Here is a 12,932-nt window from a genome sequence, read left to right as displayed (position 1 = left end):
AACATTTCTGTTTAGCCACAGGCAAACAGCCCAGCAGGAATGGGCTCCTCTGAGTGTCCCCTGAAGAAAAGCACTCTATTTCAACCAGGTGACCATGAATTATATCTCACTCTCCTGAGGATAACACAGAGAGATAAAGAACGGATGTTGTTTGAATGCCAGCAAACATACACTGCAATGCTTTGTTCTACAGTGATTCCCGAGTACGTGTTACTGGCCTGGAGTGGTAAAGTGTCCTACCATGAAGGACGCAATGAGGCTGCCCTCCCCAGAAACCTTTTGCAAAGGCTTTAGGGCTACATCTAGGAGAACCGCGAATGCCAGGGCAAAGTAATCCTTTCACATGCTTGCTTTTAAACCATGTATAGTATTTTAAGAGGTACACTCACCAGAGGTCCCTTCTCCACCTGCTGGGTCCAGGAGGCAGCCTTGGGTGGGTTCGGGGGGTACTGGCTCCAGGTCCAGGGTGAGAAACAGTTCCTGGCTGTCGGGAAAACCGGTTTCTCCGCTTGCTTGCTGTGAGCTATCTACAACCTCCTCCTCATCATCATCTTCTTCGTCCCCAAAACCTGTTTCCATATTGCCTCCATCTCCATTGAAGGAGTCAAACAACACGGCTGGGGTAGTGGTGGCTGAACCCCCTAAAATGGCATGCAGCTCATCATAGAAGCGGCATGTTTGGGGCTCTAACCCGGAGCGGCCGTTCGCCTCTCTGGTTTTCTGGTAGGCTTGCCTCAGCTCCTTCAGTTTCACGCGGCACTGCTTCAGGTCTCTGTTGTGGCCTTCATGCCCTGGGAGATTTTGACAAAGGTTTTGGCATTTCGAAAACTGGAATGGAGTTCTGATAGCACGGATTCCTCTCCCCAAACAGCGATCAGATCCCCTACCTCCCATTCGGTCCATGCTGGAGCTCTTTTGTGATTCTGGGACTCCATCATGGTCACCTGTGCTGATGAGCTCTGCATGGTCACCTGCAGCTTGCCACGCTGGCCAAACAGGAAATGAGATTCAAAAGTTCGCGGTTCTTTTCCTGTCTACCTGGCCAGTGCATCTGAGTTGAGAGTGCTGTCCAGAGCGGTCACAATGGAGCACTCTGGGATAGCTCCCGGAGGCCAATACCATCGAATTGTGTCCACAGCACCCCAAATTCGAGCTGGTAACGTCGATTTAAGCGCTAATCCACTTGTCGGGGTGGAGTAAGGAACTCGATTTTAAGAGCCCTTTAAGTCAAAATAAAGGGCTTCATTGTGTGGACGGGTGCAGGTTTACATCGATTTAACACTGCTAAATTCGACCTAAAGTCCTAGTGAAAGAGTGTTGCGGTTCTTAGGGATTGGGTTGTTTTGGCCTTGTTTTGAAATCAGATTAGCTTGATTTTTGGCTTATTGTGCAAGTCAGGGTGCTTATTTATCACGTGAAAGTTGGCAACTGTGGCGGGAAGGTACTTAAATAGTTAATGTTGAAGGTGTCATTAGACCCTGAGGTACTACTGAATATCATTAATAATGCCTGGTTTGGAACCACACTTGCCCCTCTATGCTCCTTATTACTGCCCCCACCACTACAAAACACAAAGTGGAGCCTGCCAATATTTCCCATCTAACTGAAGTCCATTCTCCACTGAAGCGTGCCCTTACTCCTATTAAAATGGTCCTTTCATTATACCCACTAAAATGTACTCTTCAGCTGAAATGTTCTTCATGCCAAAGTCATCCACATCAAAATTTGTCCCCACAATTAAATGTACCTCAGTATCGTTTCCCTACCACCAAAATAATCACCACACACTAAAATAACTTTCATGTTGAAGTGTCCTCCACAGACTCTGAAATCTCACTCTGCACCAAAATACCTCCCCTAAAAGAAAATCTCTCTCTCTCTCTCGCTCTCTTCCCCTCCCCCTGCCTACCTGCCCCCTATCTCCAGGTAACAATCCCATCTCAGACATGTAGACTATGGCTTTTTAAAATAACATTCTTGTTTAAAGAATTGAAAATGTATTGACGCAATCCAGACATTAATTAGCTGTTAATTTCTAATTCTGTTTTATTTTTCACTATCCAAGTTATCATTGTAAATTGTATACAAATATTTTTGTGAGGGCCAGAGGCAATCAAGTGTTACCGTATCTGTTGTGTGAGACTGCCATGCAGGCACAGCTCTGTGGAAGTACTGACTACCTCTGCTGTTTTTGCTGACCAAATAAATCAGTAGGGCTCTGTATTTTATTGAGCTCTATATTGTACTGGGTTACTGCTGGGCTGCTTATCAGCTACAGAATCTTGGTCACCAGGACCGGATTTACAACTTGTGCACCTCTAGGCACAGCATCTTCAGCGCCTCCCTGCCTCCAGCTGACCTTTGTGTTGCACAGAGTTTTAGAGAGGTGAGGCACCCCTGGAATGCTAGCACCCCTAGACACATTCCTACTTGGAAATCCGGCCTTATTGGTCACCAGGAACCAAGTTCACCCCTGTATTCTCTGTACTGAGTACAATGGAGTCATACCAGGGGTAAATTTGGCCATGGGTCTTCAGTAATAAAATATAACAAAGATGAGGACACCATCTTACCAGCTCTCTTCTAATAAGATGAAATTCTCCCCAATGCAGAGGACAAATACAAGGTCTTTACACCACTTAAGTCTGTTCACCCTCTGCACTGGGGCAGATTTCACCGCCATGAGGAAGCATACTGCTTTATTTAGTAAGGGAGACTGCATTGCTGTCAAGGTTCCTCCCCCACTCTGAACTCTAGGGTACAGATGTGGGGACCTGCATGAAAAACCTCCTAAGCTTATCTTTACCAGCTTAGGTCAAAACTTCCCCAAGGTACAAAATATTACACCCGTTATCCTTGGAATGGCCGCTACCACCACCAAACTAATACGGGTTACTGGGGAAGAGCTGTTTGGACGCGTCTTTCCCCCCAAAATACTTCCCAAAACCTTGCACCCCACTTCCTGGACAAGGTTTGGTAAAAAGCCTCACCAATTTGCCTAGGTGACTACAGACCCAGACCCTTGGATCTTAAGAACAATGAACAATCCTCCCAACACTTGCACCCCCCCTTTCCTGGGAAATGTTGGATAAAAAGCCTCACCAATTTGCATAGGTGACCACAGACCCAAACCCTTGGATCTGAGAACAATGAAAAAGCATTCAGTTTTTACAAGAAGACTTTTAATACAAAATAGAAGTAAATAGAAATAAAGAAATCCCCCCTGTAAAATCAGGATGGTAGATATCTTACAGGGTAATTAGATTCAAAACATGGAGAACCCCTCTAGGCAAAACCTTAAGTTACAAAAAAGATATACAGACAGAAATAGTTATTCTATTCAGCACAATTCTTTTCTCAGCCATTTAAAGAAATCATAATCTAACACATACCTAGCTAGATTACTTACTAAAAGTTCTAAGACTCCATTCCTGTTCTGTCTCTGGCAAGAGCAGCACACAGACAGAGACAGACTCTTTGTTCCTCTCCCTCCTCCCAGCTTTTGAAAGTATCTTGTCTCCTCATTGGTCATTTTGGTCAGGTGCCAGCGAGGTTACCTTTAGCTTCTTAACCCTTTACAGGTGAGAGGAGCTTTCCCCTGGCCAGGAGGGATTTCAAAGGGGTTTACCCTTCCCTTTATATTTATGACACGCCCCCCAAATCTCAGCTAGGGTGAAACACTGGCTGGGATTTCTTCCTGGAGCTCTAGGAAAAACAGAGTTAATAAGACACATGCATCTCTAAATATACTACCAAGTACATAAAGACTAACAATATTTTCCACATCTCAAGGACGATTTTAACCAGTTGATTCTGGGAAACTTTCACGGGAGAGTGCATCAGCCACTTTGTTAGAAGCTCCTGAGATGTGTTGGACGTCAAAATCAAAATCTTGGAGAGCTAAACTCCACCGAAGAAGTTTTTTGTTAGTTTCCTTGACGGTGTGAAGCCACTTCAGTGCAGCATGGTCGGTTTGCAGGTGGAAACGCCGTCCCCAAACATATGGGCGTAGCTTTTCCAGAGCGTAGACAATGGCGTAACATTCCTTTTCAGTGACTGACCAGTTGCTTTCCCTCTCAGACAGTTTTTTGCTGAGAAACACTACAGGGTGGAATTCTTGATCAGGTCCTTTCTGCATTAAAACTGCTCCCACACCACACTCAGATGCATCTGTGGTTACTAGGAACGGTTTGTCAAAGTCTGGGGCCCTTAGTACAGGGTCAGACATGAGTGTCGCTTTAAGCTTGTTAAAGGCCTTCTGACACTTTCCGGTCCACTGAACAGCATTTGGCTGTTTCTTTTTGGTTAGGTCTGTCAGTGGGGCAGCGATTTGGCTGTAGTGCGGTACAAAGCGTCTGTAATAACCGGCCAAGCCTAAGAAGGATTGAACCTGTTTCTTTGACTTTGGGACAGGCCACTTTTGGATAGCATCCACTTTGGCCTGTAGGGGGCTGATAGTTCCTTGACCCACCTGGTGTCCAAGGTAAGTCACTCTGTTTGGGCCTATTTGACACTTCTTAGCCTTAACAGTTAGTCCTGCCTCCCTTATGCGCTCAAGGACTTTTTGTAGATGTTCCAGGTGGTCTGCCCAGGAATCCGAAAATATGGCCACATCGTCAAGGTAGGCGACTGCATATTCTCCTAATCCCGCTAGGAGACCATCTACAAGTCTTTGGAAAGTGGCGGGTGCATTTCGCAGCCCGAAAGGGAGTACATTAAATTCATACAGCCCGAGATGTGTGATGAAGGCTGACCTTTCCTTGGCAGATTCGTCTAGCGGTACCTGCCAGTACCCCTTGGTTAAGTCCAAGGTAGAGATGAACTGGGCCCGTCCCAGTTTCTCTAATAGTTCATCTGTGCGTGGCATTGGATAGTTGTCTGGGCGAGTTACAGCATTTAGCTTACGGTAGTCCACGCAAAAACGTATTTCCCCATCTGGTTTGGGAACTAGAACCACTGGAGATGCCCATGCACTTTCAGAGGGGCGGATTACCCCCATCTGTAACATATCCTGGATCTCCCGTTCTATAGCAGTTTTAGCTTGAGGAGACACCCGGTAAGGTTGGACCCTAATTGGGTGAGCATTACCTGTGTCAATGGAGTGGTATGCCCGTTCAGTCAGTCCTGGGGTGGCTGAGAACGTTGGCGCGTAGCTAGTGCACAGCTCCTGGATCTGCTGTCGCTGCATACGCCCAAGGGTCATGGAGAGGTTCACCTCTTCCACACCACCAGCACATTTCCCTTCGTAGTAAACACCTTCAGGCCACTCAGCGTCGTCTCCTCCCTGGGCTGTAAACTGACAAACCTTTAATTCTCTGGAATAAAAAGGCTTTAGAGAATTAATATGGTACACCTTAGGCTTTCGGTTGGAGGTGGGGAATGCTATGAGATAATTAACAGCTCCCAGGCGCTCCTGGACCGTGAATGGCCCTTCCCACGATGCTTCCATTTTATGGGCCTGGAGCGCCTTTAAGACCATGACCTGGTCTCCTACTTTGAAGGAACGCTCTCTGGCATGTTTATCATACCAGGCTTTTTGCTCTTTTTGAGCATCCTGTAAGTTTTCTCTAGCAAGGGCTAAAGAGGTTCGGAGGGTGTTTTGTAGGTTGGTTACAAAGTCCAGAATGTTAGTTCCTGGAGATGGTGTAAATCCCTCCCATTGCTGCTTCACCAACTGCAATGGCCCCTTAACCTCACGGCCATATACAAGTTCAAATGGGGAAAACCCTAAACTGGGATGTGGTACAGCTCTGTAGGCAAAGAGCAACTGCTGCAACACTAGGTCCCAATCATTGGAGTGCTCATTTACAAATTTACGTATCATGGCCCCCAAAGTTCCATTAAACTTCTCCACCATGCCATTTGTTTGATGATGGTAAGGAGTGGCAACCAAGTGATTTACCCCATGAGCTTCCCAAAGGTTTTTCATAGTTCCTGCCAGGAAATTAGTCCCTGCATCGGTGAGGATGTCGGAGGGCCAACCTACCCTGGCAAAAATGTCTGCTAGTGCCTGGCACACACTTTTAGCCCTGGTGTTGCTTAGAGCTACTGCTTCCGGCCATCGGGTGGCAAAATCCATGAAAGTCAGTATGTACTGCTTTCCTCGGGGTGTCTTTTTCGGAAAAGGACCCAGAATATCCACAGCTACTCGCTGAAATGGAACTTCAATGATGGGGAGTGGCTGGAGAGGGGCTTTGACCTGGTCTTGGGGTTTTCCCACTCTTTGGCACACCTCACAAGACTGGACATAGGTAGAAACATCCTTGCCCATTCCCTCCCAGTGGAATGACCCCCCCAAACGGTCTTTGGTCCTGTTCACCCCAGCATGGCCACTAGGGTGATCATGGGCTAAGCTCAAGAGCTTGGCCCGGTATTTAGTTGGAACTACCAACTGTCTCTGAGGATGCCAGTCTTCCTGGTGTCCACCAGAAAGAGTTTCCTTGTATAAAAGTCCTCTTTCTACAACAAACCTGGATCGATTAGAAGAGCTGAGAGGCGGTGGGTTGCTCCGTGACACCGTCCAAGCTCTCTGGAGGCTTTCATCTGCTTCCTGTTCGGTCTGGAACTGTTCCCTTGATGCTGGAGACATCAGTTCCTCATGGGATTGTGGACCTAGGCTTGGTCCCTCTGGAAGCGATATAGGGGATGGAGCTGTTTCTGTTGACTGTGAACCGCTCTCCGCTGGTGCACTATGTTGGGATTCAGGCTCTGGCTGAGCCTCTTGTGTAGGGTTATCGGCTGCTGCCAGTTCAGGTTCGGTGGGGCCCTCTGGTGTTGAGGTTGCAAGTACTGGATTCAGTGCTGACACGGGGTCTGGTGTTGGTTGTTCGGCTGGTTCCGGTTCTGGGACTGGTTCCGTCTGGGTCTCTGGGACTGGATCCACTACTGCTGTTGCAGACATTGGCCTGGGGTCCAGGTCCATCACCTCTGACTGGGTCCTGATAGAAGTTTCCGGAACAGAGCCAGGCCTCACGGCTTGTTTAGCCTGGCTGCGGGTGACCATTCCCACCCTCTTGGCCTGCTTCACATGATTGGCCAAGTCTTCCCCCAACAGCATGGGGATGGGATAATCATCATAGACTGCAAAAGTCCACATTCCTGACCAGCCCTTGTACTGGACAGGCAACTTGGCTGTAGGCAAATTGAAAGAGTTGGACTTGAAGGGTTGAATCGTCACTTGGATCTCTGGGTTGATTAAATTGGGGTCCACTAAGGAAGCATGGATAGCTGACACTTGTGCTCCGGTGTCCCTCCACGCGGTGACCTTCTTCCCGCCCACACTCACAGTTTCCCTCCGCTCCAAGGGTATCTGGGAGGTATCTGGGCCTGTGGACCTCTGGTGTGATTCCGGTGCAATGAACTGTAATCTGTTGGGGTTCTTGGGGCAGTTGGCCTTTACATGCCCCAGCTCGTTACACTTAAAACATCGTCCAGCTGACGGGTCACTGGGGCGAGGAGGGTTGCTGGAGAACGGGGTGGTGGGACGATAAGGGGTCTGGAGGGTTCTTTGGGAGGTAGGTGGGGCTTTGGGCGGCCCCCGGTAATAGGGTGTGGTCTGGGGTGGTCCCTTCTGGTCTCCGCTCCAACTGCGACCAGTTTTCTTCTTCTCTGCCACCTCCACCCATCTGGCTCCAATCTCTCCTGCCTCGATTACAGTTTTGGGCTTCCCGTCTAGGATGTATCTTTCTATTTCCTCAGGAACACCCTCTAAGAATTGTTCCATTTGCATTAGGAAGGGCAAATTTACTGGAGATTCAACACTTGCTCCTGATATCCAGGCATCCCAATGTTTCACAATGTGGTAGGCATGTCGGGTAAATGACATGTCTGGTTTCCACCTTAGGGCTCTGAACCTCCGACGAGACTGCTCGGGTGTTATCCCCATTCTGACTCTCGCCTTGGATTTAAACAGTTCATACTTGTTCATGTGTTCTTTAGGCATTTCAGCTGCCACCTCAGCTAAGGGTCCACTGAGCTGCGGCCTCAGCTCTACCATGTATTGGTCAGTAGAGAGGTTGTACCCAAGGCAGGCCCTTTCGAAGTTTTCTAAGAAGGCCTCAGTATCATCACCTGCCTTGTAGGTGGGGAACTTTCTGGGATGGGAAGTGGTACCTGGAGAAGGATTGCTAGGGTTTGTTGGTATATTCTGCTGGGCCTTTATCCTCTCCACCTCCTCCACATGCTTCCTCTCTTTTTCCTTCTCCTCCTCCACATGCTTCCTCTCTTTTTCCTTCTCCTCCTCCACATGCTTCCTTGCCTCCATTTCCCTCTTGTGGGCAGCCTCCTGTACCTCCTTCTCCAGCCGCATGAGTTCTATCTGTCTTTCATGTTCCCTTTGTCTTTCCTCAGCCTGAAATTTGGCTAATTCCAGCTGTAGTTGAGCTGAGGATTTGGTCATTCTAACCTCTCTGTTTTTAACTAACTTTACACCTGAGGTTTAGAAATAAACAAACAAAACTTGGCTGTAAAATTTTGCTGTGCTGCAATAGAATACCTATTCTCTGATAGTGATTGTCAGCCTACAGAAAAAGACAATTCCCTTGTCTCTGCTCTGGGCCCAAATTAAAGCAAAAAACCTCCAACTACTTGGAAACCTGCTTACCCAGCCCAAAGAAAAAGCAAATGGGTAGAACACACACCCCCTATTTACTTTTCGGAAGAAAAGAAAAAAAAAACCTCTGGATTGGAAGATTTCCCTGCAGGAGTTAAGTACCCTGCCTCCAGGCAAAAAAAACCTGCAATTCACAAGATAATCCCCTTTTGTCTCTGCTTGGCCACAAAGCAGAGAGAAACCAAGCTGCTTTCAGTTTCAAAGCTGCTTTCTGGACTTTCTTTCCAAAGAAAAAAAAAATTTCCTTTTTAAAATCTGTATTTCTAGTTCAAAAAATCTCAACTGGATCTCAAATGATTTCAGGTTAATCCCACCACTGTGCCACCATGTCAAGCTTCCTCCCCCCCTCTGAACTCTAGGGTACAGATGTGGGGACCTGCATGAAAAACCTCCTAAGCTTATCTTTACCAGCTTAGGTCAAAACTTCCCCAAGGTACAAAATATTACACCCGTTATCCTTGGAATGGCCGCTACCACCACCAAACTAATACGGGTTACTGGGGAAGAGCTGTTTGGACGCGTCTTTCCCCCCAAAATACTTCCCAAAACCTTGCACCCCACTTCCTGGACAAGGTTTGGTAAAAAGCCTCACCAATTTGCCTAGGTGACTACAGACCCAGACCCTTGGATCTTAAGAACAATGAACAATCCTCCCAACACTTGCACCCCCCCTTTCCTGGGAAATGTTGGATAAAAAGCCTCACCAATTTGCATAGGTGACCACAGACCCAAACCCTTGGATCTGAGAACAATGAAAAAGCATTCAGTTTTTACAAGAAGACTTTTAATACAAAATAGAAGTAAATAGAAATAAAGAAATCCCCCCTGTAAAATCAGGATGGTAGATATCTTACAGGGTAATTAGATTCAAAACATGGAGAACCCCTCTAGGCAAAACCTTAAGTTACAAAAAAGATATACAGACAGAAATAGTTATTCTATTCAGCACAATTCTTTTCTCAGCCATTTAAAGAAATCATAATCTAACACATACCTAGCTAGATTACTTACTAAAAGTTCTAAGACTCCATTCCTGTTCTGTCTCTGGCAAGAGCAGCACACAGACAGAGACAGACTCTTTGTTCCTCTCCCTCCTCCCAGCTTTTGAAAGTATCTTGTCTCCTCATTGGTCATTTTGGTCAGGTGCCAGCGAGGTTACCTTTAGCTTCTTAACCCTTTACAGGTGAGAGGAGCTTTCCCCTGGCCAGGAGGGATTTCAAAGGGGTTTACCCTTCCCTTTATATTTATGACAATTGCCCACACCTCTGAGCCTGCCAGTGTGTGACAAAACCTCAGACAGAGAAAATATTAAAGAAAAAAAAGACAGGGAGGAGAGACACCACTTACCTAATCCCCTCTAAACTAATCCCAGCTCCAGTTGATTTTCATGATAGCTGTGGTAGAGTGTGCATGCAGGGATGACTCAGAGCTAGTGATCTGTCACTTTAGACAAACAAAGGCTGTAAACAAAAGTATGTTTAAAACAGAATGAAAAGGGTCCCAATCCCAGATCTGAACACTCTGGCTCTATGAGAAAGCTTGGATTTGTATATGGCTCAGGTCACTCTCTAATTTGTATGCTGAATGCCCCATTTACACATTGGTATTTGGGGTGTTCATCATGTACTCCATCCAGTTACTGCAGTTCATTAAAAAAAAATAGAACTATGTATCATTTTAAAAGATTTGGGAATATTTGTCCCCAACTTTAGGCCAAACAGAATTCATCATTTGAGAGGAAGACATGTTTTATGGGGGGTGGGAGGGTGGGAAATAAACAAAATTCCAAATGAAGTTGAAGAAATGCACTATGGACAGTAAAAAGAAAAGGAGTACTTGTGGCACCTTAGCGACTAACCAATTTATTTGAGCATAAGCTTTCGTGAGCTACAGCTCACTGCATCCGATGAAGTGAGCTGTAGCTCATGAAAGCTTATGCTCAAATAAATTGGTTAGTCTTTAAGGTGCCACAAGTACTCCTTTTCTTTTTGCGAATACAGACTAACACGGCTGTTACTCTGAAACCTGTCACTATGGACAGTGTGCAGATTAGTAGAGGGCTATGGAGCCTCTCTCTCCTAGGTCACTGGCTCAAATGCAGCCCAGCTCAATAGTGACAGAAAACTGTTAGCATCTCTGATGGGTGTTCAGAGATTAATTTGGGGGGTTCAGTCCAATTTCCAGTGGACAACTGGAAATTGGACTGCAATTGCAGAAAGCCAATCTTGTGATTGGCACTAATTGGTAGCTTTGGGCTCCATTCACCCCTGTGACAGAATAATCTATGTAGAGGACAAGAAACTGCAAGTTTTCTGCAATTCTTCTGACAAGGTGAAGGGGTGGGAATTCTTCTCCAACAAGAAGGAGCAAGGGGTACAGCCAGAGACCAGTGGGTCATCCCCAAGAGCAACAGAGATCTCAGGGATCCACTGGATGCCAAGCAATCTGAGCCTCCTCACTGCTCCCAGGGACTCTTGCTCCATCTCCCAGTTCTTTGGAAACATGACTCCAGTGGAGCCATACTCTTCCCTCCCACAATCACTGGAATCTCTTTTAAAGCAGGGGTTCCACATCATGGGGGAAGCAAAGTATTTGCAGTTAATACAGCCTAACTTTGGATCTCAAATCATGGTGCCCAAATCTACATTCAGATCAGAACTGCAGAACCTTATACTGTACAGGCTGTATTATCTTCTGCTGTTTTCCTAGTGGCTTTGGGTGGGGAGAATCTGCAGGAGCCTACCCCACTACTCCTCCCATCCCTTCCAGCTCCACAGAGCTGGAATCCTGTCTGTTGAGCCCTAGAATGCAATACTCACACACACTTTCCCAGGCCAGACTGTATGTTCTTGGAGGAGATCATTTATGGGCAGGCTTGGTAGAGTGGCCTAGGGCTAAATGGATGATTGAGTATGCACTCTACTCTTTCTCCTATAGAGGGTCCCTCCAGGATAGGGCTGTGGCAGATTGCTGGGGCATAGGATGAGCTTGTGCATCTCCTGCCTCTGCTGTACCTAATCCAGGACTATGGAGAAGGTTTCAGTCTCTAGCACTAGATACACACACACAAAATTTGAATACAGATTATTTTTGAAAGAACTGAAAAATTCTTGAATTGACTGTTTCACTTCTGGCATCAATTTGAACCTGAAGACTACAGTGCTGGGAAAAGACTGGAATTATTATTAGCAAGAATATATGCCACTAGTACTGACATTGTGCATTAAATGAGCTTTCTAACCCATGTCTGCCTGTATTAAATAAATAGGCTCAGGTCCCACTGCCACATTCCTCATTTTTTTTAGTGTGAAATCAAATGGATTAAGACTTATAAATAAGACTCCAGAGAAAGGAATGATCAGTTTTGTTAGCAGAAATTAGTTCAGGAGTGAAGAGCTGCTGCCATTCCGTTTGCTGCTTAAGAAGGCCTGTTTGATTTAATCTGTTCAGGGAAAAATCATTTCCCTGAGACAAAAGCCTAATATTACTTTAGGATTTAAAAAAAAGAAAAAGAAAAAATAAAAGAGACCACTGTGTCTTTTCTGTTACATTTTGGATCTATAGCTAATGTTCAATTCAAGAGAGGGAAGGGGAACTGCGTGATTAAATCAAATGTTTGCGGAGACTAAGAGGAAAATATGTACCATGTACAGGAGCAGAATTACTGAGTTTGCTTCTAAATGGAGGGATCTTGTTAGTCCAAACGGAGAATTCTTAAGGGATGCTCATGACTTTGGGAAACTGCATCTATTGCATGAAACAACAAACTGAAGCTTCTCATGCATCCGACAAAGTGGGTATTCACCCATGAAAGCTTATGATCCAATACGTCTGTTAGTCTATAAGGTGCCACAGGGCTCTTTGCCGCTTTTACAGATCCAGACTAACACAGCTACCCCTCTGATACTTGAAGCTTCTCAGACTCTCCTGAGGCAACAGTGATCCCTGGTTTAATGCTTTGCCAAGTTGAAATTTGAACAGATTCAGTGACAGTCTAATGCACATCTCTCTGCATTTATCCTTCTCACCTTGACAAAGGGGTAAATTTACCATCTCCATGATGTCTAACAATCAGGGTGTTGTTATATCTACAATGATCTCTTATGTCCCTTCTACAGTTTAACACAATTCCAAAGTCAGTGGACAAAGATAAAACTTGGCAGTTCCCTGATCCAATTAACCATCTGCACTGCCAGACTGAACTGTATTTTAAACATGCTTAGATATTTCCATGTTGTTACTGGGTCACACCCACAATGGCAGTTATAATAATGTAGCCTTTTAACTTCAGAAAAGGTGGGGAACTAAAACATGCTCAGCA

At 45.9% G+C, this 12,932-nt stretch overlaps 1 long non-coding RNA gene across 1 annotated transcript in view; it reads right to left on the bottom strand.

Annotated features, from left to right (window-relative positions):
• Nucleotides 1-395: 395 nt before the first annotated feature.
• Nucleotides 396-12,932, bottom strand: part of LOC125638395 (uncharacterized) — a 52,653-nt gene continuing 40,116 nt past the window's right edge. Inside the window, exon 4 of the long non-coding RNA XR_007357209.2 lies at nt 396-791. This is a non-coding gene — a long non-coding RNA (uncharacterized LOC125638395). The remainder of the gene's footprint in view (nt 792-12,932) is intronic.

The sequence above is a fragment of the Caretta caretta genome, chromosome 6 (assembly GCF_965140235.1).
Source record: "Caretta caretta isolate rCarCar2 chromosome 6, rCarCar1.hap1, whole genome shotgun sequence".
In the NCBI taxonomy this organism is placed as follows: Eukaryota; Metazoa; Chordata; order Testudines; family Cheloniidae; genus Caretta; species Caretta caretta.
Note: the sequence above shows the minus strand (reverse complement) of the source record. Positions and strands in the feature narration are given on the sequence as shown.